The sequence below is a fragment of the Camellia sinensis genome, chromosome 11, assembly GCF_055761805.1.
Source record: "Camellia sinensis isolate YWXY chromosome 11, ASM5576180v1, whole genome shotgun sequence".
Classification (NCBI taxonomy): domain Eukaryota; kingdom Viridiplantae; phylum Streptophyta; class Magnoliopsida; order Ericales; family Theaceae; genus Camellia; species Camellia sinensis.
In genome coordinates this window covers 175523740-175545958 of record NC_138971.1, presented here as the reverse complement: position 1 = coordinate 175545958, position 22219 = coordinate 175523740, and positions in this window count along the sequence as shown.

Below are 22219 nucleotides of genomic sequence, written 5' to 3'. Positions count from 1 at the left end.
GCTTTTTGTTCCCTTTCGTCCAGTGGTTAGGACATCGTCTTTTCATGTTGAAGACACGGGTTCGATTCTCATAAGGGATAGGTACTCATTCCCAGCCGCTTTCAATCAGTGTTCATTGCTGAGTGATCGCTCGCTTTCTGGCTAGAAATGGTGGTCCGGAAGCTTCCTTTCTCCCAGCAAGCAAGACGAGATCACCACTTCTCCCAGTAATGGACTTTATTGAATTCTTCTTCAGTCTTAGATGTCCTTTCATGGATTCTCTAACCTCCGACAGACAGAATCCCCATGCATGCGTTATTTCTCTCCTCCCCTCAGCCATCCATCTCTTTTTTGCCCTTTTTTTGCTTTTGGCCATTTTTGTTAGGCATTGAACCCCACGTTAGGTGCTGAGTGGTGTCCTCCCCCCCCCCTCTAATACCTAATACATAGTTTCGTCTATGGAGCCTATAGCTCTTCACTTATGGCATGGCAGTAAGCAGTAAGTTGGCCTAGTCTCTCACCCAGCCTTCGCCTTCTTCAGTGGCCAAGTTGAAGCGTTCAACGGTTCTTCGGCCTACCACCTTTCTTTTTCAAGGTTGAGCTTTTTCAATTGAAGCTAATGCTATGTTTCCCTTCCCTTGTTAAGAGACTTTTAGCTATCGGTCCAAACAAAAGAGATTATCCTCTTGATCGATTGATTAATTGGATCGAAGTACGAAGGGGTTGATAGTCCCATCTGCTAGGCTTTTCCGAACTTCCCTTCGTCTTTCTGCCCATGAAATCCTTTTCTTTTGCTTTTTCCCAACATCCCAATTCTTTAGTATTAAAGCATCTATTAGTTAAGGGGGTTCCAAACAATCATCCGAACATTCTGAGATAGGGTTGTCAAATGGGAAAAGAGGAACAAGAGGTGCCCCTAAGCCTTCTAGCTCACTAGTAGGTGACGAGGGGATTTCTAAAATGGGGGTAATTTCATCTGTCGATGCATTCGTTCGGATACATTCTTTCTTCTTCACCTTTTCAACCCACCCTTACTAAAAAAGCGAATTTGCCTCTTCCTGGTAATGAATTGAGCGACAACGATGAGGTCTGGTTCCATAGTGATTTCGTCTGCTTTTGGAACTTCAATTCCTAGGGGCAAAGAAAGTGACTCTGGAGTTTTGAATTCTCAGAACCTCCTTCTAATTACAAAACTTGAAGGGGTCTCACAGCCATCTCTCATCGAGCGGCAGTGCAAGCTCGGATGGTGTTAGCATTGGCAGAAGGTCCTGGATTAGTTTATACCAATGTAGGTCCCCGAGTGGTGACTTGTCCCCCTTGATGTTGTTTCATTGGATTAGTATAGATCCCCAGTAGCTTCAGTGACATTGGAGGCTTTCAGGTATGCCTTAACTTCGTTCCAATTGATACGATTTTCATCATTCATGTCATAGATGACATCATGCAAAGTCTAACACTCTTCGATGGTAGGCCTGCGTATCGGTAAAATAGACAGAACTTTAAATAGTCGAGACCAAGAGGCCAGGGGAATGGTTTATCTCTAGGCAGAGAAATGGTTCCAGGTCAGAATGATGGACAATATGTAGGAATGGGTAGGGGTAATGGATGGTAATGAGCTCCATTGCATCCCCAGGGTCTCTTAGGAGCACCTAGTTACTACTGATGATCATAATTGGCCGGGGGTGCAACGTTGTTATAAGCGGGTCTAGGCGGAGCTTGCGCTAGGTTTTGCGATTGAGATTGGGTAGGAGGGGCTTGAGTGGGTTAGGGGACGGCCCCGGCCCCCTGGATGGCTTGATGATTCCAGGTGCTCTGTTTTCTCTCTACTGTGCTTGAACTGCATTAATTTGATTCGGACTGATGGTAACCTCTTGCGTTGGGTGCTGGGTTCTTAGGGTATTCTTTGGCTTGCCTTCTCGCCCATTATAATTGTTCCTGAGGAAAGTGATAGACCCGTCTTTTATACTCCTCTGCATACAGGCAGCTCGTTTAAATAGTTGAGGGAATGTTTGGCAAGCACCTAGCACCATCGCTTCCTTGATGGGCCCACGCAGGTTATTGATAACCATCTGTACTGCATCTTCCTCTTTTATGTTCCATTTTGCTTTAGCTGCAAAATTCCTCCATCGGTTAACAAAGGTAATGAATTAAAAACTGGGCTGTATTTTTTTATTCACCAGATCACAGAGATTGGGGAATGTTCCACCTGGTGCAACTACTAGCCGGTGAATCTGTCAATCACATCATCAAAACTACGTAGAGTATCAAGGGGGAGAGATGAGTTCCACTTGAGTGCTTCCCCTTCTAATGACTTCTGATAAAGGTCGAAAAATAACCTAGGCTGGGAATCAAGGCCTCGACAATCCCTACCGAAGGACAGCAAGTAATGATATGGATTGCCGACCCCATTGTATTTACTAAACTTCGGTATCTTGAACCCTTTTGGCAAAGCTACATCTGGATATCGACAAAAATCCTTGAATCTCAGTTTCCTCCCGCATTGGTCTGTTCTACTGCAGCTTATATCATTGCCTCAATTTTTTTTATTTTTTAGAGGCTTTTCCATGGGGACCACAGAGCGATCATAGTATAACTCTTTAATAGAAGATTCATAAGCAAATCACTTTCGAGGCCTCTCGGATTATCCATTCATGAAATAAGGTGCGAAGCTCTTTGTATCCGTAGAGGAGGCTCATCCATGAGATTGGGAATCGGAATGTAGGTACTTGTCTGGATGCCCCTCCGTTGATCTTGGCTTGCTTCATCGCATTCATGAATTTTTTGTTTGATTCTTCGGGCTTCTTCTAATCTGCTTGACATCGTTTCCCTCTACTCCAAGTATTCCGAAGTATGTTTCTCCTTTCGTGGTTCTTCAGGTGCATTATTAACCAAGCTCAAGGGTAATGCGTCTTCCCCATTGATCACCATGACTTGTCATATCGCTTCGGATATTTTGAGAGAATCCCCTCGTAGTTTTGAGTAAGGGGATCCATTCTGAAAGGTTCTTCTTCTCCTTCCGCTTTTCCCCATCTTATTAATAATAATGAAAGGGCAAGCAATCGGTTAAAGGTATCCCCAAGTCGGAATTCCGGCAAACACCAAAAAGTCTCCATTCTTAACACAAAGAAACCACCGGCTTTTAGAGAATTTTTCCTCTTCAATTATGCACGATTTACTGGGGTTGTCTTGTCTTCCTTTCTTGGGAGTTAAGTGATGAGTTGGGTAAGCTTCCTTAGGGTATGGCTTCTTCAAGGCGACTAAGGACACACCCAACCAAACGATCGGTAAAACGGGTCTTCTTTGATATAATCTCCTCCACCAGGTCTATTACAGTTGTTTTCAAAAAGTAGTGCAATCAAAAAGCATTCTATGAACGAATTCCTTCATAGTCTTCATAGATAAAGTAGAGTAGAGATAAATGGGAGTAAGCCTTTGGTATTCTATTCTTATTGCTTAGTTCCTGTCTATCTCTGTCTATCAAAATAGAGCCTCTTTGAAGCGGAGAAAGATCAATCCAGTATTTAGAACTAGATTCGGAAAATTCACGTACATAAAAAAAGAGGTGAGGCTTGAGTCTATTTTCGATTACAAAAGTCGAGTAGAAAGAAAAAAAAAACTACTCAATTCAAAGGTGACAGCCTTTGCTTCCTTTATGAAGATTTCCCTTCTTTGATTCTTTTGTTTGAAATAAGACTGGGCCAGGTATAATCCAGTTATAAAGAAAGGAACCGCCGGAGTGGGGGATTGTCCTGTCCTCCTCACTAACCCCAAAGAAGGTGGCTCTACCGGCCTGCTTAGCGACAGAGCCACCTTCGTCATATAAGATACGTCGTGAAAAGTCCACTCGATAAGATACAACTTCCGGGGCCTTATGGAGAAGGGCCACCTTAGTTGTAGCTATTGATGATAGGGCTGCATCCAAGACAGGGTCAGCTCCCGAAAAAGCTACCTCAGACGGATGGAAAGCTCCTCCATCAATTACAAGAAGGCACTAGTACATGGTTCCTGACCCGGGAATGGTCAAATAAGAAAGGCGAAACTTGCCCCTTAATTCCTCCATACGTAGGAGATCGGGAGAAAGGGAATCTCATCTTTCGAATGAAAAAATGGGATATGCTGCTAGGGTTGTTGGGGAAGGTAAGTGAAAAAGGGTTTAGTTTTAAGGACTTACAGCAGAATGAACCTGTGCATGGTCTTTTGTGATAGCTAAAGTGCTTTTTCTTTAGCCATGGGCAGTGGGGGAGTAAGTAGACTAGAAATCCTCCGTGGAGTCATAAGTCGAATCAAACGAAGAATTATCCACCGAATCGTTCGCAGAAGTTAAGCCAGGCCCCTATTGGTCTCTTCGTTTGGAAGAACGATCAAAACCACGAAAAGCGGGATCGGCTCACTACTCCACATATTCAGAGTCCTCTAAGTCAGACTTATAACCTCATAAATTTTTTTTCATTACTCAGAACACGAAACCGTGTCGAGAGACCGACCTTCTTTCTACTTCCCGGTCCGATCCTCATACTTGGGACCTTCCATGACCGGGATCAAAGCGTCGAACCGAAACAGCCGTCAGGGTCCAACCATAGTGGGACTATTATTCCAGTCGTGCAAGTGTCAATTAATAGGCCGAACACTTAACTGACAAGGAAGGCAAAACTTGCCGATTTTAGTGTGCCTTGAAAGGCGGTATCCTCGTAGCTCTTAAGCTTGAGGAATGGGCTCAGTCCCAGTTTCCTACTTAGAATTGAAAGTCATTCATTTCCTTAGGGTGCCAACAACACTAGTTCATTAATCAGCTTCAGACTTTAGATTTTGATACATATTCTTCAGCTTATTATTCTGACTTTCATTAAGCATTAGTAGCATGCTTACCACCCTAACGCTTGCTTGGTTTGTGGCCCCTTTTCGTAGTGGTCAATCTCAGCCCTTACTCCCGTTGACCACCGCTCGCGTGTAACCAATCTCCTTCCTGGCGCTCCTTCGGTTGGAGCTTTTTAGTCGACTTTTAAGAAAAGGGAAGCACCGTCGGAAGTCATGTGATTTGTGGCTCCTGTGTCTCTGGATACCACCAATTTCAATCATGGGATTGTCGAAAGCTAAAGTATTTATTTCTGTTCCCACACTAAGGGGCTCTGCTCTAGGTGCAGCTCTTATTACGTTTAAGGCATTGTCCCGGAGAATGGCTTAGATTAGAGAACCGATTTCCCCACCTCATTCACTTGTTTTTCGTGCTCATCAGTAGATCCGTTCTAGAGGGCCTTTCTTCTTGGCTTTTTTTTTTTTCACGTGAGTGACCAGAGTGAAAAAGAATTCATTCCTCTTAGGGATCTAGTCTTTCAAGAAAAACTTGATCTAGTGGTTCGGCGATTGGAGTATTAGCCTTTCCTTTCGAGGAAATAGGTGCTTACTATGCCTAAAAATCATTCTATTCCACTTTGTTTTTCTCATCTCGTTGTAAGCTTCATCTTAATTCTGGCTTGTGAAAAAAGCTTATGTTTGGCTCGTTCTTAGGGTTTGAATTGTAAATCCCAAGCCCACGGAAAGTAGAATCTGAAATCAGTGGAAGTGAGGCCCAAGGATGAAAGATTCTTTTGTGAAATGCTCCAAGCTGAATTAGAAAACCAATGATAGAGAGGACTAAGCTGACAGCAGTGCCAGGTGATCCCTTTCCTTTAGGCTTTTTTCTTGAGGTTGACCAGATTGATTGAAGATTCCTACCCTGACCATGAATTGAATCTTGAGAAAATAGCCAAGGGTGGAAGACGATGATGAAAAGAAGCTTAACTCCAGGTTGGGTTCCTCGGATCGACTAATCAAACCTTTCAAAGAAGCTTTCAGGTGCAGATTATGATCAAGCAGATAGAGGAGCAGAGACCAATCCATGGTTAGAGTAGCAGTCGAAGGCATTCAGGTTATCTCACGTCTCAGGCATGGAGATCTGCCTTTGAAGACACAAAATCAGGGCTCATAGGCTAAAGAAGTGAAAAGTGGGGGTATGGTCTTTAGACTAGATTCTAGAGATGTTTGTGCCTTCTTTTAACTAAAATGTGAGCAAACACAGAATGAAGATCATGAATAGGCTGGACTGGAGTAAAAAAGAAAATAAGAAGCACAATAGTTGAAATGAAGTAACCCGAACCTGTGCTCCACAAGGGGGCGCAGGGATTTTCCTTTGATTGACGGCTTTTCTACCTCTTCCAAATGCAGGCTTGGCTTGAGAGACAATTCTAACCTATATTGTTTCCAGTGTCCTTTAGCTAACAGGGGCGAAGGTACAAGATCAATCATGTCGAGGCGAAGGGATTTTTAAGCATGAATTCAACGTGCTACAAAGAGTGAAACGATCTAAATACATGTCTTCCTTTGGGCTATGACTATGGTTTAATAATTGAATCATATCCATAATAGCCTAACCCTAACCGGCTAGGGAGTTAAGTCACTGGAAAAGAGCAAAACGAGAGAGTACGAGACAGAGACGCAAGCAAGGACGGGGCGATCCACCCTTTTCTGACTTAGAGCGTTCTGGGGACCATGGGTGAGAGGCAGACCGGGTACTATAGGGTTTCGTTACTTACATAAAGGAAAGAGTACCGAGTACGAAAGCTAGTTAGTTGCTAACCAGAAGAGAAGGGAATCGAAGAATTAAATCTGTGGTTGCTAGCGAGTGAAGAAATAGCAGATGCGCTTATGACCTAGAAGCGGACCTCCATTCATTTATCTTGATCCCTCTTATCCCAGTGAGCTAACAACAACCAATGAACCTCCAGACTCGAGCTCATCAGCAACATCTTTATTTTCGGCATTCGAAAGGGAAGGGAGTGACCCAATAGCATCTATAGCTGCATCAAAACTGGGTCTTCCAGCTTTTTAGTGGGATCCAATGCTTCAATCTCACTCCTCTACATTCAACATAGTTACCAGCTCTCCTCTGCTTAGGCGATAGCTTCTTTTTCAGCTCTGTGGCTTGCGGTGATAGAAAGTAGAGTTTTCCGAATGAGAAACTTCATCCGTAGCTCATCTAACTGGTAAACTAGCTTGCTTTCAATGGTTTACGCAGATCACTCTTTCCGTTGCAGACTTAGTCGATAGGGATAGGGATCAAAGAATCTTTCAATTCACAAGTCAAGGTGAGTAGAACTATTTCATATTGATCGGAGGAAAGAGAAGTTGTTAGCGGTTTCGAGTTGGGAGCGAGAAGTATAGGCAATACCTTTAGTTGACTTTATCGATCTAGTTAACATAGAACAATACCAACAATCATCATGTGTTGTATAAGCAACTGGCCCTATAAGTAAGAGGCTGACGATGACACCTAACTTAACAGCAAGGCGTGGAAGCCTTCGCCTATAGCTTCTACTTCTACTTAGCAGCCCAAATAAAGTACTCTTTTAACACACAAGTACGCTCACGCTAGTACAAAAGTAAGTAAACCACCTTCTCATGTCTCTGGACCTTCTATGAACAGGGCTTTGAACTATAGGAAATAGGCCATTGGTTGAGCTTTGCTCTATGCTGGCTTAACTGTTCCTATGCTCGCTCGAACAAGAAAGCCTAACGAGCGAATAAACCACTAGCCCGATCCACTTGCTGCCCACTTGCTTTCGCACCTCGCTTCCGTATCTACTTAACTTAGTTAACATCCCAAATCCATGTACCTCTGCTTCCTTTAACAGGCTAGTACACAAGATACTAAAGCTAGTAAGCTAGTATACACGCATTTGCTCGATTGTTTTAACAGACGCTTTACCTCTTAGTGCCCACATGTCCTGTCCAAAACTATGGAACTCATCTGAAAAGTTGATTTGCTAGATCAGAACATGAACTCTGAGAATAAGGGTATACAAGTTAACCACCTAGAATCGACCCATGACCGCTAAACTAAAGGAGCCCTTTACCAAGTAAGCTGCGCAACCGTCTTTACCCGCCTTAACCAATCTTAGCTTGGACATGCCAATAGCCAATACTTACTCCTTTCGCTGGGACATCGAATTAATCTTCACTTTTTGACATCCGTAAAGGATTAAGAAAAGCCTCAAAACACATCTTTTGGGCCCAAAACTTACGAAATTTCTTATAAACTTGTAAAACATCATGAATTCAAAGCCCTTTCGTAAAATCAAAGCCCAAAAGTATGCCAATTATGCAAGATCAAACTCAAAACTTTGAAAACATAACGTGTAAATAATGGATTGAGTTCAAAGCTTCCAAATCATGAGCAAATAAGGTAAATTGATGGAAAACATAATAAATTCTCAAAACAAAGGTAGATCTGGGACATGCATGTGAGAATTCTTAACAATTAAACTCAAAATGTGAGAAAATATGTATACATGCATGGAATGTTCTTCCTTTCTACTTCATAAGCTCAATTCTTGCATTACTCCACTTAATTCTTAGAATTCATGTCCTAGATATCATAATTATATTGTCTAAGTGTTGAATCCTTACCTCAACTTCTCAATTAAGCTTTAGATGGTGAATATTCTAAGCTTCCAAACCATATCCTTGAATTTCCAAGCTAATTTCTTCCAAACTCTAACAATTCCCTTGTTGATCTCAATTCTCTCTTAGTCTTTCTTTCTCTCACACACACACACACATTTGGGCTCAAGAAGATGAGAAATGAAAGTGTAAGTAATGGCCCTTAAGTCAACAAGTTGCCTTGTATAAGCTTAACTAAGGAGTTTACTTAATGACTACGTAAGTGACATTAACTATTCTAATTAATTTGGTTCTGAATCGAATTTAAATTAAACCTACCATAAAATACTAAAAATTAGAAATAACGCATAACCTAAGTCAATTTCATGATCGGATGCCGATAAGGCCTTCAATTCGCAGAACAGAATATAAACGTAAACAGATATTTCTACGACAGACAGATACAAATGCATATAGCATATAAAAGATGTAATTAATACAGAATTTCATCTTAATTACTTATTAGGCATTCCTAATCATAGGTCTTAAGCTAATCACAGGTCGGGGTTGTTACATAACTCGTGTAATGCACGTATTATTTTATTTTTTTTCAAAAATTTGTTTAATGATACAATGTGTGGTATAAAAGAATAATTTTAATTTTAATTTTAAATTAAAATTAAAAATAAATTAAAATTAAAATTAAAATTATAGTTTGATTTTAATTATTTATCTTGATAATATTGGCCCTATCATTTTGTAAAATTATTACTTGAATACTTATATATTAATTTTAGTTAAATTATTTGTGTATTTTAATAATTTTAGTTCTATCGTATTATAAAAATGTTGATATCATATAATAATTTTGTATGATATATATTAAATTATAAAATAGTAAAATAAATACTCATTTTGATATTGGGTGTTTGGGAAGTTAGTTTTTAGGTTTTTTTTAATTTTTTTTTCACTAAAAGACAAATCAGTTACAAAACCAAAAAAAATAAGTCCAAACAAAATATCACATCAAATCCCATAATCATTTCACTTTTTCTCTAACAATCATCACATCCAACCACAAAAAAACCCAACTATCTTCCCAAACACAAAAAAAAAATAATAATAAAAAAAAATTCTCCAATAATATCCTACAACTAAAAAAATTCACTTCCCAAACACCCACTAAGTTAAATTAGAAGAAGAATTAGTAATAGAAAATTAAAAGTAATTCTAGCTATTTAATTTTCTTTTATATAATTTGGAAAATAAAAATATGTAGAAATAAAAATTATATAAAATTTATTAAAAAAATTAAATATAAATATGTTGTAGTTGGATTATCATATAATAATTTTATATTATATATATATTAAATTATAAAATTGTAAAATAAACACTCTTAATTAAATTAAAATATTAATTATATAAAACAAATTCAGCAACGACTAACTAAGAAATAATCACATAACAACATTTAAACCCAAAAAAGAAAAATAATGATTAAGTGTGTGAAGTTATTAGTCATCTGTAATATGATGTATTATTAAAAGTAATGTTTTTTGATATTACATTAACCTTAAAAGATAAGGTTAATCAATTACAAATAAATGATGAGTCTAAGAATCAAATATTTGAAATCTTTCAATTAAACCACTCTGTTAGTAATTCCTCTTCTGATAATCCGGAAACTTCCTCTGATGATCATTCAACTAATACTGATTCTGATTCTGATAATAATAATATAACATTAGGATGTAATGATGTCTGTTGTAAACCAGTTAAACAAATTACTATTCTTACAAAACAAAATCAAGAAGAATCTGCTCTAATTGAATTAATTAGCAAGTTAGATGATTCCCGTTTAAAACAAAAATACATTGATAAATTAAAATCTTTATTAATCCATTCAGATAATAAACCTAAGTTTGATAAACCTATTATTAGTTTATCTAAGACTTTAGAAAGATTTAAAAACAAAAATAAAGAAATTACACTCCAAGATTTACAATCTGAAATCAGCCAAATTAAACAAACTATCAGAAACTTACAGCAAAAAGATAAAAATTTAGAAGATGAAATTATTACTTTAAAACTTAATCAAAGTTTAGATAATTTCCAACCTAATCCAAATACATCACCTAATGCATCTGGAAATAATTCTGAACATGATTCTAATCATACTAATCCCGATAAACTCTTACTTGACAATCGCTCTCACCAATCTAATAATCTTGAAGACAAATGATTAAATCTAATCAATAAAATTTATATTCAGAAATGGTATTTAAAAATTAAAATCGTTGTAGAAGATTTTGAATTAGACTTAATTGCTTTAATTGATATTGATGCTGATTTAAATTGCATACAAGAAGGATCACTTCCTACTAAATATTATGAAAAATGTCATGAGAAATTAACTTCTGCTAATGGTAGTCAAATGTATATTAAATATAAATTACCTAAAGTTCATATTTGTCAAGATAATGTATGTTTTAAAACTTCATTAGTTTTGGTTAAAAATATGACTGATAAAATTATTTTAGGTACACCATTTATCTATTTACTATATCCATTTACTATATCTAGTGAAGGCATAACAACTCATGTTTTAGGACAACCTGTTACATTTAAATTTCTATTTCCACCTGAAATGCTAGAATTAAATCAATTAAAAGACTGTTCTATTTCTCATACTATTAACAGATTAACTCGACATTTAAACTTTCTTAAAGAAGAAATTAATCATAAACGACTTGACCAACAATTGACTGATCCCGTTCTTATTTCTCAAATTAATGAATTTAAATTAAAACTAGAATCCACTGTCTGTTCAACTTTACCTGCTGCATTTTGGCATAGGAAAAAGCATGTAGTTACTTTACCATATATTAAAAATTTTAATGAAAAACAAATTCCCACTAAATCTAGACCTATTCAAATGAATCATGACTTACTGGAAATGTGTAAAAAAGAAATAAATGAATTATTGAAAAATCGAATAATTAGTCTAAGTAAATCACCCTAGTCTTGTCTTGCTTTTTATGTCAATAAAAATGCTGAATTAGAACGAGATGTCCCTCGCTTAGTCATTAATTACAAACCATTAAATGCTGTTTTAAAATGGATTCGATATCCTATTCCTAATAAAAAAAAAGACTTAATTAAAAGACTTAGTCAAGCTGTCATTTTTAGTAAATTTGATTTAAAAAGTAGTTTTTAGCAAATTCAAATTCATCCTAAAGATAGATATAAAACTGCTTTTAATATACCCTTTGGTCAATATGAATGAAATGTCATGCCCTTTGGATTAAAAAATGCTCCTAGTGAATTTCAAAATATAATAAATGACATCTTCAACCCATTTAGTCATTTTTCTATTGTTTATATTGATGACATTCTGTTTTTTTCAAAATCAATTCATGACCATTGGAAACATTTAACTGCATTCTTTCACACAATTAAAAGTCATGGTTTAATCATATCTGCTCCTAAGATTAAATTGTTTCAAACTAAAGTTAGATTTTTAGGTTATGATATTCATCGCAATACAATTCTCCCAATTAGCCGCTCTATTGAATTTGCGTCTAAGTTTCCTGATGAAATTCTTGATAAAACCCAATTACAAAGGTTTTTAGGTTCTCTCAATTACATTGCTGAATTTTATAAAGACCTTAGGAAAGTCTGTCAACCTCTGTTTGTTCGGTTAAAGGATAATCCTCCTCCTTGGTCTTCTGTTCATACTGCTATTGTTAAACAAGTCAAACAATATGTTAAGTCTCTTCCTTGTCTTGGTATTCCTACTGAAAATTCATTCAAAATTATTCAAACTGATGCTTCTGATATTGGTTATGGTGGCATTCTTCTTCAGAAAGTCACTCCTCAATCATCTGAACAAATTGTTCGTTATCATTCTGGTGTCTAGAATAAAGCACAATTAAATTATAGTACTATTAAAAAAGAGATTGTCTACTGTTTTATGTATTCAAAAATTTTCAAGATGATATTTTAAATCAAAAATTTTTACTTCATGTTGATTGCAAATCTGCTAAATATGTTTTGAAAAAAGATGTTCAAAATCTTGCTAGTAAGCAAATTTTTGCCCGTTGGCAATCTATTTTGAGTATTTTTGATTTTGATATTACCTATATACCTGGCTGTCAAAATTCCCTTCCTGATTTTCTTACCCGGGAATTTTTACAGGGGGGTAAGGGATGACTGCTCCTACTACACCATTTATTTCTTACCATAAATCCCGAATTACCCATTTCAGAACCCAGATCAAACAACTTACCCATCGTATTCACCGCCTCAAATTAGCTAGACCAACTACTAAAAGAGCCCAATACATCAATTACCATCAGATCCAAGCTCGTCGCAATTTACTTGCTCATAATTACAACTGTTTGAATCATCATCAAAATTATTTATATCTCCTTTCTGGTTGCTAATTACTGTTTCTTGCTTAACAGATGTCTCGCCCAAGGCCTCCCTCCAAGGCTTTGGTCCCATCTTCTAATAAACCTAATCAATTTCTTGTTCCTCCTCCTTCTGAGTCCATAACCCAATCTCACCCTCTTGAAATGGTTAATCGCTACCAAGTTCTTGGTAACATTTATCGACCCAATTACTCATCTGCTTTGGCCTCAAACCCTTTTGCTTCTTCTAGCCAAACAGTTTCAGTTACTCCATTCCTTACTAACCCAGTAAGATCATCTCGATCTGATTACACCAAATCACATACCACTAACCTGTTCTACAAAGAACCTAGTTACCCCAAAGGTCAAGTTATCCATGAAATTGCTAAATCCTATTTTGGCTCGGGATGCCATTTCATCCTCTCACATCCAGAGAAAACACTCACCTATTACAAGGATATTTTGATCCATCACCAATCAGTCTTGATCAAACCCATTTATGATCGAACCTATGCTAGTAAGGTTCTATATCATTCCATCTACATTCATAACATTGTTTCCCTAGCTGAATGGGGTCCTCCTTATCAGCTTCGTGATTTACCTGGTCACTCTATTCAATACAATTACCATGATTACATTGATGCTTGGTTCAAGATTTTCTTGTACCAAAATAAAACTTTCAGTCACTCCTGGTTCATTTCTTTTGATAAAAAATTCACGTCAGAATTACCTTCCTGGTTCCTGAGATGGTGGACTCATTATGGTGCCGTTTTAGATATCCTCCCTGGTGATCTCATTGAACTAATTAATTATTTTGCTTCTGTTTACCCATTCACTGCTCATCAGAGAACATTTCCATTTTTGTTAATTTTTATATCCAAATATAAAATCCCTTGGATTTTAAATGGCATTATGGAATTGAAGATAATATAATCATCCGCCAACACTCTGTCAAATGGTGGGCTAAATTCAATTTGCCCCACATAATTGAAATTGTTCAAGAAGAATTCCCCATTGATCAATGTGCTCTTACCCCTGCAATTGCTAAAGCCCAGCAGAATCCAACTTCTGCAATCACCCAAGGAAGTCAACCCAGTCTTCCTCCAATCAACCTTGGAAGCCCCTCATCTAGTGGTTCCAAGCCCAATTCATCCAAGTCAAAGATTCAGCCCTCAACTGATAAATCAAAGGCCAAGGCTAAGTCTAAAGCTCCTGCAGTACCGGCTCAGCCCAAGATTCAATTAAAGCCCAAATCAAAATCCAAATCCAAGGCTCAATCAAAGCCCATTGCACCTCCTGGTCAGCCCAAAGTCAAATCCAAAAGCAAGTCCAAATTATCCAAAGATGAAGTGCTCCAGTTAGTCCAGAAAATTATGGATCAAGGCGAAGCCCAGTTAACCAGTTCAGAAAATTCAGAAGACAGTTCAAACCAGTCACAATCTTTTGAAGGTTCAACTACTCAACCCATCTTATATGGAAAACCTGAGTTCCAAGATGCTCAGGAACCATATGCCTGATCAACATAGGATTCTCTATAAGAACAAATTAGCTTCAGTCAATACTCTTTTGAGAAAAGCTGCCAATTTGTATTTATATTGATTCCCATAATCACATGATCCACTAAAAGTGATGAATAGTAAAAGTTACTGTTCACTATCACTATTCACTCAATCAACTTTTGTTAAAGTTGCTCAACTGTTCAGCCGAAAGCAACCAACAGTTCTGCTCAGTCTTCAATGCTGCCAGCTGCCTTCGATCAATCAACCAATTCACATGCTGCATAGTTCATTTGTTTTTCTATATATTGTAATCAAATGTAGTCATTCAGAAATTCTTCAATTTTTCTTTCCTTCTATTGTTTTAAGAAAAACCAAAGTGTTCTGAGTGAGAATCATTCCAATTCGTAGTAACCCAATTAAGATCCTTGCAGTTGCTACGACAGTAATTGTAAGTTATTTTCTGTATTTTAATTAAAAGTTTATGTTAAAATGTTTTTGGTTAATTAGTGCATTCCAATTCTGTTGATTAATTTTAGTCATATTTGATTTCGTAATCCATGTTCTTCATCTACTTGCTGCTTCCACCTTATTTGGTAGTGGTACCACAATTCTAACTTGCCATATGCTCCACATAAGATAGATAAGGCCCTTATTTAATTTAACCATGAATTAAAAGTATTCTAAATTCTAAACACTATGTAATGTAACACACTCTTACAAAAATAATAATAAGTATATCAACTATGCTTTTCGACTTGATTTTAATCCTCAATTCATCCTTCATGGTTGCTGAGGGACCTTAAGCTTGTAAGACATTAGATTCTTATCAATGTTTGCATTGCTTCCACTTCATCCAATACATTTTTTTTTTTGTTCTAGGAAAATTATTATTTTCTCCCACAGGTCTAAGGCAGCTCCTCTTGCAGAGATCACTAAGGTGCCATGTTGTTCATTTTGAGTCAGAGATTATAACCTAAGAACTTGTCCTGACCTCTCCATACAAGTTCCACTTAAGTTAGGATTCGCACAGCGAGGAGCATTGAACCCACTCCCAAGATAAGTTCCGCTTAAGTTATGATTCGCGCAACAGGTAGCATTGAACCTACAGCAAGTGTTGCAATAACAACTTGAGGCTAACCTCTTAACCAACTACGCCTAAGAGACTGGCCGAAGGAGTTTCGAACTTGAGACCTGGGATCTTAACCCCCAGGCCTTTGCCAAGAGCACTACATGACCTGGGGTTTTAATCCAATACTTACTAAAATATTTTCTTTACAAAATAATTTCTTACTGTAATATTTTTATATCCTGTACTTTTTGACAAATTGTTTAATACTATTCATCTTTGGTATAGGAGTGTAAAAATGGCCCGCGATCTAGGGTGGGCCTAGTCGGTTTGGGCCCGGGCCCCCAGCCCAACCTGAGACCCTGTGAGAACCTGAATTTTTAGACAACTAATTAGTTTGATTAATAATAATATTAAGTCAGTTAACAGTGATTATTAAATTATCGAATTATAATGTTAATAGCATCATGGTTAATACCAATATTAGAAGCAAAATATCTAGTGGCTAGGTTATATATATATATATATTCAATTGATTTTTATTTCAAAAAAAAAATCATCAAAATTTATGTTGGGCAGAGAAATTCAGCCCAAGCATGCCAATGCATGCCTTTGCTTACTGCCACACTCCATGCCTACATGCATATATGGCAATTTCAAACCTTTGTCAAGGCTGCCACGGCATGCAAACCAACTGTAATCTATCCTCTTAGATCATAGTTCCTAAGCTAAAAGAGAAGTAAAGTAAAAATATAATAATAATAATAATAATAATAATAATAATAATAATAATAATAATAAATTAGGCCCTCAAACTCCTATAATTAGGAGCACTATTCAGCCTCCATTACACACACATGTAACTGAGCAAAACAAAGAGAAAGAAAGGGAGAGAAAGCGAGAGGGAAAGGAGAGAAGGGAGGGGAAGAAAGGCTTAACACTTGGGATTTTTTTTTACTTCATTGAGGTAAAAATACTCAACCCCTATCCTCCCTTAGATGTTTTTCTTAACTAAATCTATACATTAAAAATATGCAAGAGTGTGTATTGATAATACACAAATGCTCAATACATGTTACATTTTGATGGAATGATAATCTTATGATTATGTGATTTCTGTCCTTTTTACAAATATGGGTTAGGTGGTTTAGCTAATGATTTTGCTCTTTATGTGATCAAGTATTCTCCATTGTTGAATCAATCTTGCATATTTATGAATTTTTATTTACTCTTCATCAATATTATTTTCTGTTATCACTAATGAAATTAAATATGAAGGATTAGAGTTTCACATGGGAATAATAGTAAGAAACATTTTTTTTAGTCTTGCATGTGATTCATGGTGGATACAAAGTGTGTTTTTCGCAAAACTAATAAACTTTCAGCAAAACAAATTTTTAGTCCGTTTTGAATAAACCCTAAACAAACTCATAAGAACACTTTCAAAAAAAAAATAAATCTGAAACTACTGGAGTTAGTTTAACACACTACAGGAAAAGAAGGCTACTGCAACGCTTCTTTTATGGCGTTTATGAAAAACGCCATTATAGATTATTTAAATACAACGTTTTTAAAAACATTGTATCTGGTCTCAGTAAAATGGCACCATTTGGGTCAACTTGTTAACACCGTTCAATACTCCGTCCCTTTCCAAACGTCTCTCCCTTTCAGTCTCACTCTCAGTCTCACTTTCAAAATTCAGACTCTCTCTCGCTCAGAAACCCTTTCGATTTGAAGCTCAAAAACCCCCACTCTCATTGATTTGAAACGCTCACTCTCGCTCGATTTCAGACAATTTTTTTCGCTCGATTTCAAACACTCTCGATCGATTTCAGATCTGTCGATTTCATAACCTGTCACACATTTGAAGGTCTCCAGATTTGCACTTATCTTCCGATTTTGGTTCTCCTCTCTTTGGATTTTGTGAGTTTTGATTTTGGTCCTTTGGTTCTCCTCTCGTTTAGGCCCCCTCCTTCTTCTTTTTTTGAAGATCTGTAAGTTTGTTGCTGTTCTGTTTTGTTGCAGATCTCGCTCAATCAGTCGCTTTTTTTTGTTGCAGAACTCAGATCTGTAAGTTTTTATTATATATGCATTTGTTTTGTATGAACTCAGATCTCTGATTTTTCATTGTTTTGAGTTCATTTTTTGGGATTTGGTGGATGTATCTCACCTCTCTCTCATGCACACACATCAAGCTATTAATGTTTCTTTCTAATCTACTCAATCCTCTTTAAATTTGTTTTCGTTTACATTTCTTCTTCCCAATTATAAGTCTAGATTGTGCTGCTGCTTTATTTTTATCTGGATTCATAATTGATACCAATCATTTGAGTTGAGTTGGAGTTCCGGATTTCAGTAGGTGTTACTTTTGGATTGGCTTGTGTTTGTATGTGAATCTAAATTGTTCAAAATGCAAGGCTAGCTGAAGCCTTCTTCTTTGCAGTTTGACTTGTATTTGGAGAATAAATGTGACATAGAACTGATGTGAAAGGGTAAAATGTATTTCAGATATTAGAGAATTACTAGTAACAGTTTGAAATAATGCAGAAAAAGTAGTCCGAGGTTGTTCTCCACATTTGTCTTGCCTGATGTGTATGATAACCATGTATAAATTTCTTTATGGCATTCATTCATGCAAGTCATGATCACTCTTAATAGATTGCACGTCTGAAGAAAAGTAGCTCTTTATATGTGTCAGTTCAATTGTATTTACCAGAGTTTGTGAATATTACACAATGCCACCAGCCCGCGTGGAGCACTTTACATCAGGCAGTTTATATTGACATTTCTTCTGAATGAACTGGTGGTAATCTGATTACAAAGCACTTGTGAAACAAGCCGGAGTTCAAAACTGGCCTTTCTCACACCAACATAATGGTTTGTTTAATTTTTGTTATTTTGTCTTCAAAAAATTCATTACATTCTAAATTCATGTAAATTTTCTCTCCCTCAAAGGGCTAACCCAGAGTTTTGTTCATCCAAAGGATGGCACCAGATTATTCTATCTTTATGCTGAAAAAAAATCCATGTAAAGATGATTATAACAGTACTTTTAAACTCTTTAGCTTTATTGATCTACAAGTCCTTGTAAGTACTGATCGCTAACTTAGCATGCTCCACCAAAAGTAAAGAGTGTGATATACATAATAATAAGGTAGTAGAATGTCTTGAAGTACTTGAAACTGTATACTATACCTTAATAATGGGTGTATGCATTAATAATGTGTGTTTTTACTTATCAATACATTTCTTTTTCAGGGCATCTTGATATTCAAATGACAGACAGTTTGATGTAACAAACAGAGTAAATTATTGAAATATTCTTCTAGATATTTGAAGCCTACCTTTTCCTCCTTTAAGTCTTTAGAAATTCATGGAAACTGGGTGGGGAAAGGTTCCTCTTGTTATATGCTTATCAGTACCCCTCAGTGCTTAGCATCATCAAATTAGGTCTGTTTACTGCTTTGTTTGGTTCTAATCTTGTCAAAGATCTGGCTAACATGTTTACTTAGTTTAAGGTTTGGTGCACCCACTTGAAATTCAAAAGAAGGTGCGAAAGAGCTATCCCAAAGCTTGTTTGTCTGCATTTGGAGATTTCCTCTTCCTTACTTTTTATCGTCCATTTGGGAATCATTATGCTTTAAAGTGAGTTTATAATAATGTAATTTATTGTTTGCAGGTGTCTCTCAAAAGTTTTCAAGGGGCAGACAGGTGGGTTTTTGCAATCACGTTCATGATTATTTCTATTACTCTTTTTGATTAAACAGAATATAGTGTGTAATGATAATGATCGTAACCTAAACTGTGTTACTTTTAAATTACTTTATGTTTCATCTGTTAAATTATGGCTGCTTGTATTATTGTCATCTTATGAATGGGACTAATATTATACTTTATAATTAGTAAGTGATATTGTTGTTAATTTGTTATGGTAGGACGATAAGCATTTGGTATTCTTTTCTCTTGTTCCACCCAAAAGGAAAGATTCCCTTGAAACTTAAAAGAGGACAATCTATGGAACTGCAACAGAAGAACATTTTAAGATTGTGGATCCTTAGTTTGGAGGGTATATATCATATGTGTAAACTTTTAAAATACATATTACAGAAATAAAATGAGCCAGTCATTGGTTGAGGGTATTAAAATTTGCCTTTATGTTCAATGGCTGAGAAAAAAAGGTTAGAAAAGAAAGTACAAGAAAATGATTTAAGGAACTCTTCCACCTGAAACTGACCTCGCTGCAAAGAGATGGTCTAAACCCTCAAAGCCTGTGCCTGGGCCATCTTGGGCCTTTAACAGGGTCCATTAATTCTACCTCTTATCTGCATACATCAAAAGTTATGCTAAATCCAACCCTACCTCAGTTATACAACTCCTGTAGTTGTCCCATGAAGGCTAACATAGTGTAGGTTCCTTTCCTTTTCTGTTTTTTGATACATATAATGACCCCTTGGGAGAAAGATTATAGATAAGAAACAATAGTACCATATATTAGAGAAAAGGCAAAAGATTTGAATTTTCTCCTTTTCCCTTAATCATTGATCTTTAGCACCCATACTTCCTCCTTATGAGTGGTGGGACCTATTTAGATAACTCAATGCAATTCTAAAACTGCATAACTCAGATAAACGAAAACCATGGAAGCATTTCATGTTTGAACTCAGAATCCTTATCCTTCTTGAATAATTAACTACTTAAGAACAGCTACAAGAAGTCAATGAAACACATATAAATTTGGCCCAAGGAACCAAATACAGATGCAATTTTGAATCTAGAGGCCTTGTGTGAAAAATCACTCACTAGAAAATCAAATAAAAGAATAACAAATAGCGTGGTTTAAGATTTTGAAAGCTGATTAACAGTAATTGTGATATTTTCTTGTGTTTGTGCATATACAATTTATAATAGATCACAATAGGATGACATAACAGTATTCAACATTATTGATTGATGCCAAGCATGTGTGGGTGTTCATGGCATAACAAAAATGGTGTTATCGAAATGAAATAGAACACTACTAAGATATATTGGTATGTGTGGGTGTTCATGTAGTAGTGAGAACTTGTTGCTTACTTGTGATAATGTGGTTGTTCTTGTAGAATCTTCATTAGAGATACCTAGTCATTTTTTTCTTTTTCTTTTTTTGATAAATAGAGATACCTAGTCATTTTTTATGAATCTCTATATCATAATCTATCAAGAGCATTGTAGAAACTTTTAGTTTCTTCATTAATATGCTTCATGCTAGAAATGCTTCTAGTATGCTTGATAGTTTTGATTCAGGTTGCACCATCGGGATGCAATAATCATGACAGTTGTTAATTTAGCAAGTAATTATCCATGCATACATAAATAGCCTTAGACCCGTCCAAGAATCTTCATTAGAGATACCTAGTCATCTTTGGTGAAGCTCTTCTTGGATTATCCAATTGGGACAGTTCAAGAGCACAAGTCTATGTTGTAATTAGTAGTTCTACCACTTAAATGTAGTCCATCTCGTAGAGATTTCATGTAGTAGCTCCTCATGTTCTCTGAGTGCATACTAGACAAGGTGTAGCAGTATATATAACGACTCGGATTTTAAATTCACATTGGATTGATGTATAGTGGTGCCTGTCACCTTAAAACTTGTATGGTTGTTGGACTCTTGATATTGATGGGTTGGCAAGTGAACTTTAAATATTATAATTGAGGACCCTTGGATGATGTTTGGAACCTTGATTGAAGCCTTAACAAGATATATAGATAAGATTAGATAAAAAGTCCCAAATTTGAGTTTGAATTTTTGACCAGCCGTCACTCTTTTGCCCTTTTCTCCTTCCATACTTAGAATTTGAATGTGAGGTTGGAACCATTGGAAATCTTGTTTCTGGGGCTTCAATTTGGACACAAGAACAACCTAGAACGGAGTCCCAATGAGAGAGTTATACCCATTTGAAGTTTTTACATCTGTGTTGGAAGCAGAGCCGCACGTGCGGGGAATAGCGCCGCATGTGGGGGCTGTGCGGGACAGCAGCTCAAAAACGTGATTTTTGGACCATTTCTTGCATTTTCTTTTCCTCTCTTCTTCTCCCCTCCTCCATGTCTGAAAGCTTAGCCCTAAAAACCTTGATTTCCTCCACTTTTATCAACAAATCAACTGTGGATCTTGCATCAAGGATGGAGAACAAGAGAAGATCAACATTTTCTATCGATTAGGATTTCGAAATTTTGGAGGAATCTCATCAAAGCTTGCTTTTCTTGCTTGAATCTTGAGGTAGGGGTCCTAGTTCTCCTTCAATGCTTACATTAATAGATAGATTTGTGGTATTTTGGAGTATATAAATGCAAAATCAACATTGTGAGCATATAGTGTAAATCTTGAAATTTTGGGGTTAGGGTTTGCAATGTTGGGGTTCTATTATGGGGTTTAGATTATGGTTTATGGATTATGGACCTAGGGTGTATAATAAATGGGAAGATTGGAACAAAAGACAATGGGTTAAGAAATTTGGATTTTTCTTGAAATTTCTAGGTTTTTCTTGAAACCCTAGGTTGATTTTTGATAATAACCAATGATTTGGCCCAAATTGAAAGTTGAATCATGAAATTGGTAGGTTGAATTATATATGTACAAGTTTAATTGGAATTTGGTTATGTTTGAAAATTATGTTTAAAATTTGCGAAAGAATTTTGTTATGAGCAATGTAAATCACGTTATAATGAGAAGGAAATTGGGGGAAATGATTTATTAATGATATAGATGACATAAACTCGGTTATGGAATGTTGAAATGGATTTTAAAAATTCCTCTTGAATTATGTTGAATTATATTTAATGATGTTGAGTTGAATCATGTTGCTTAT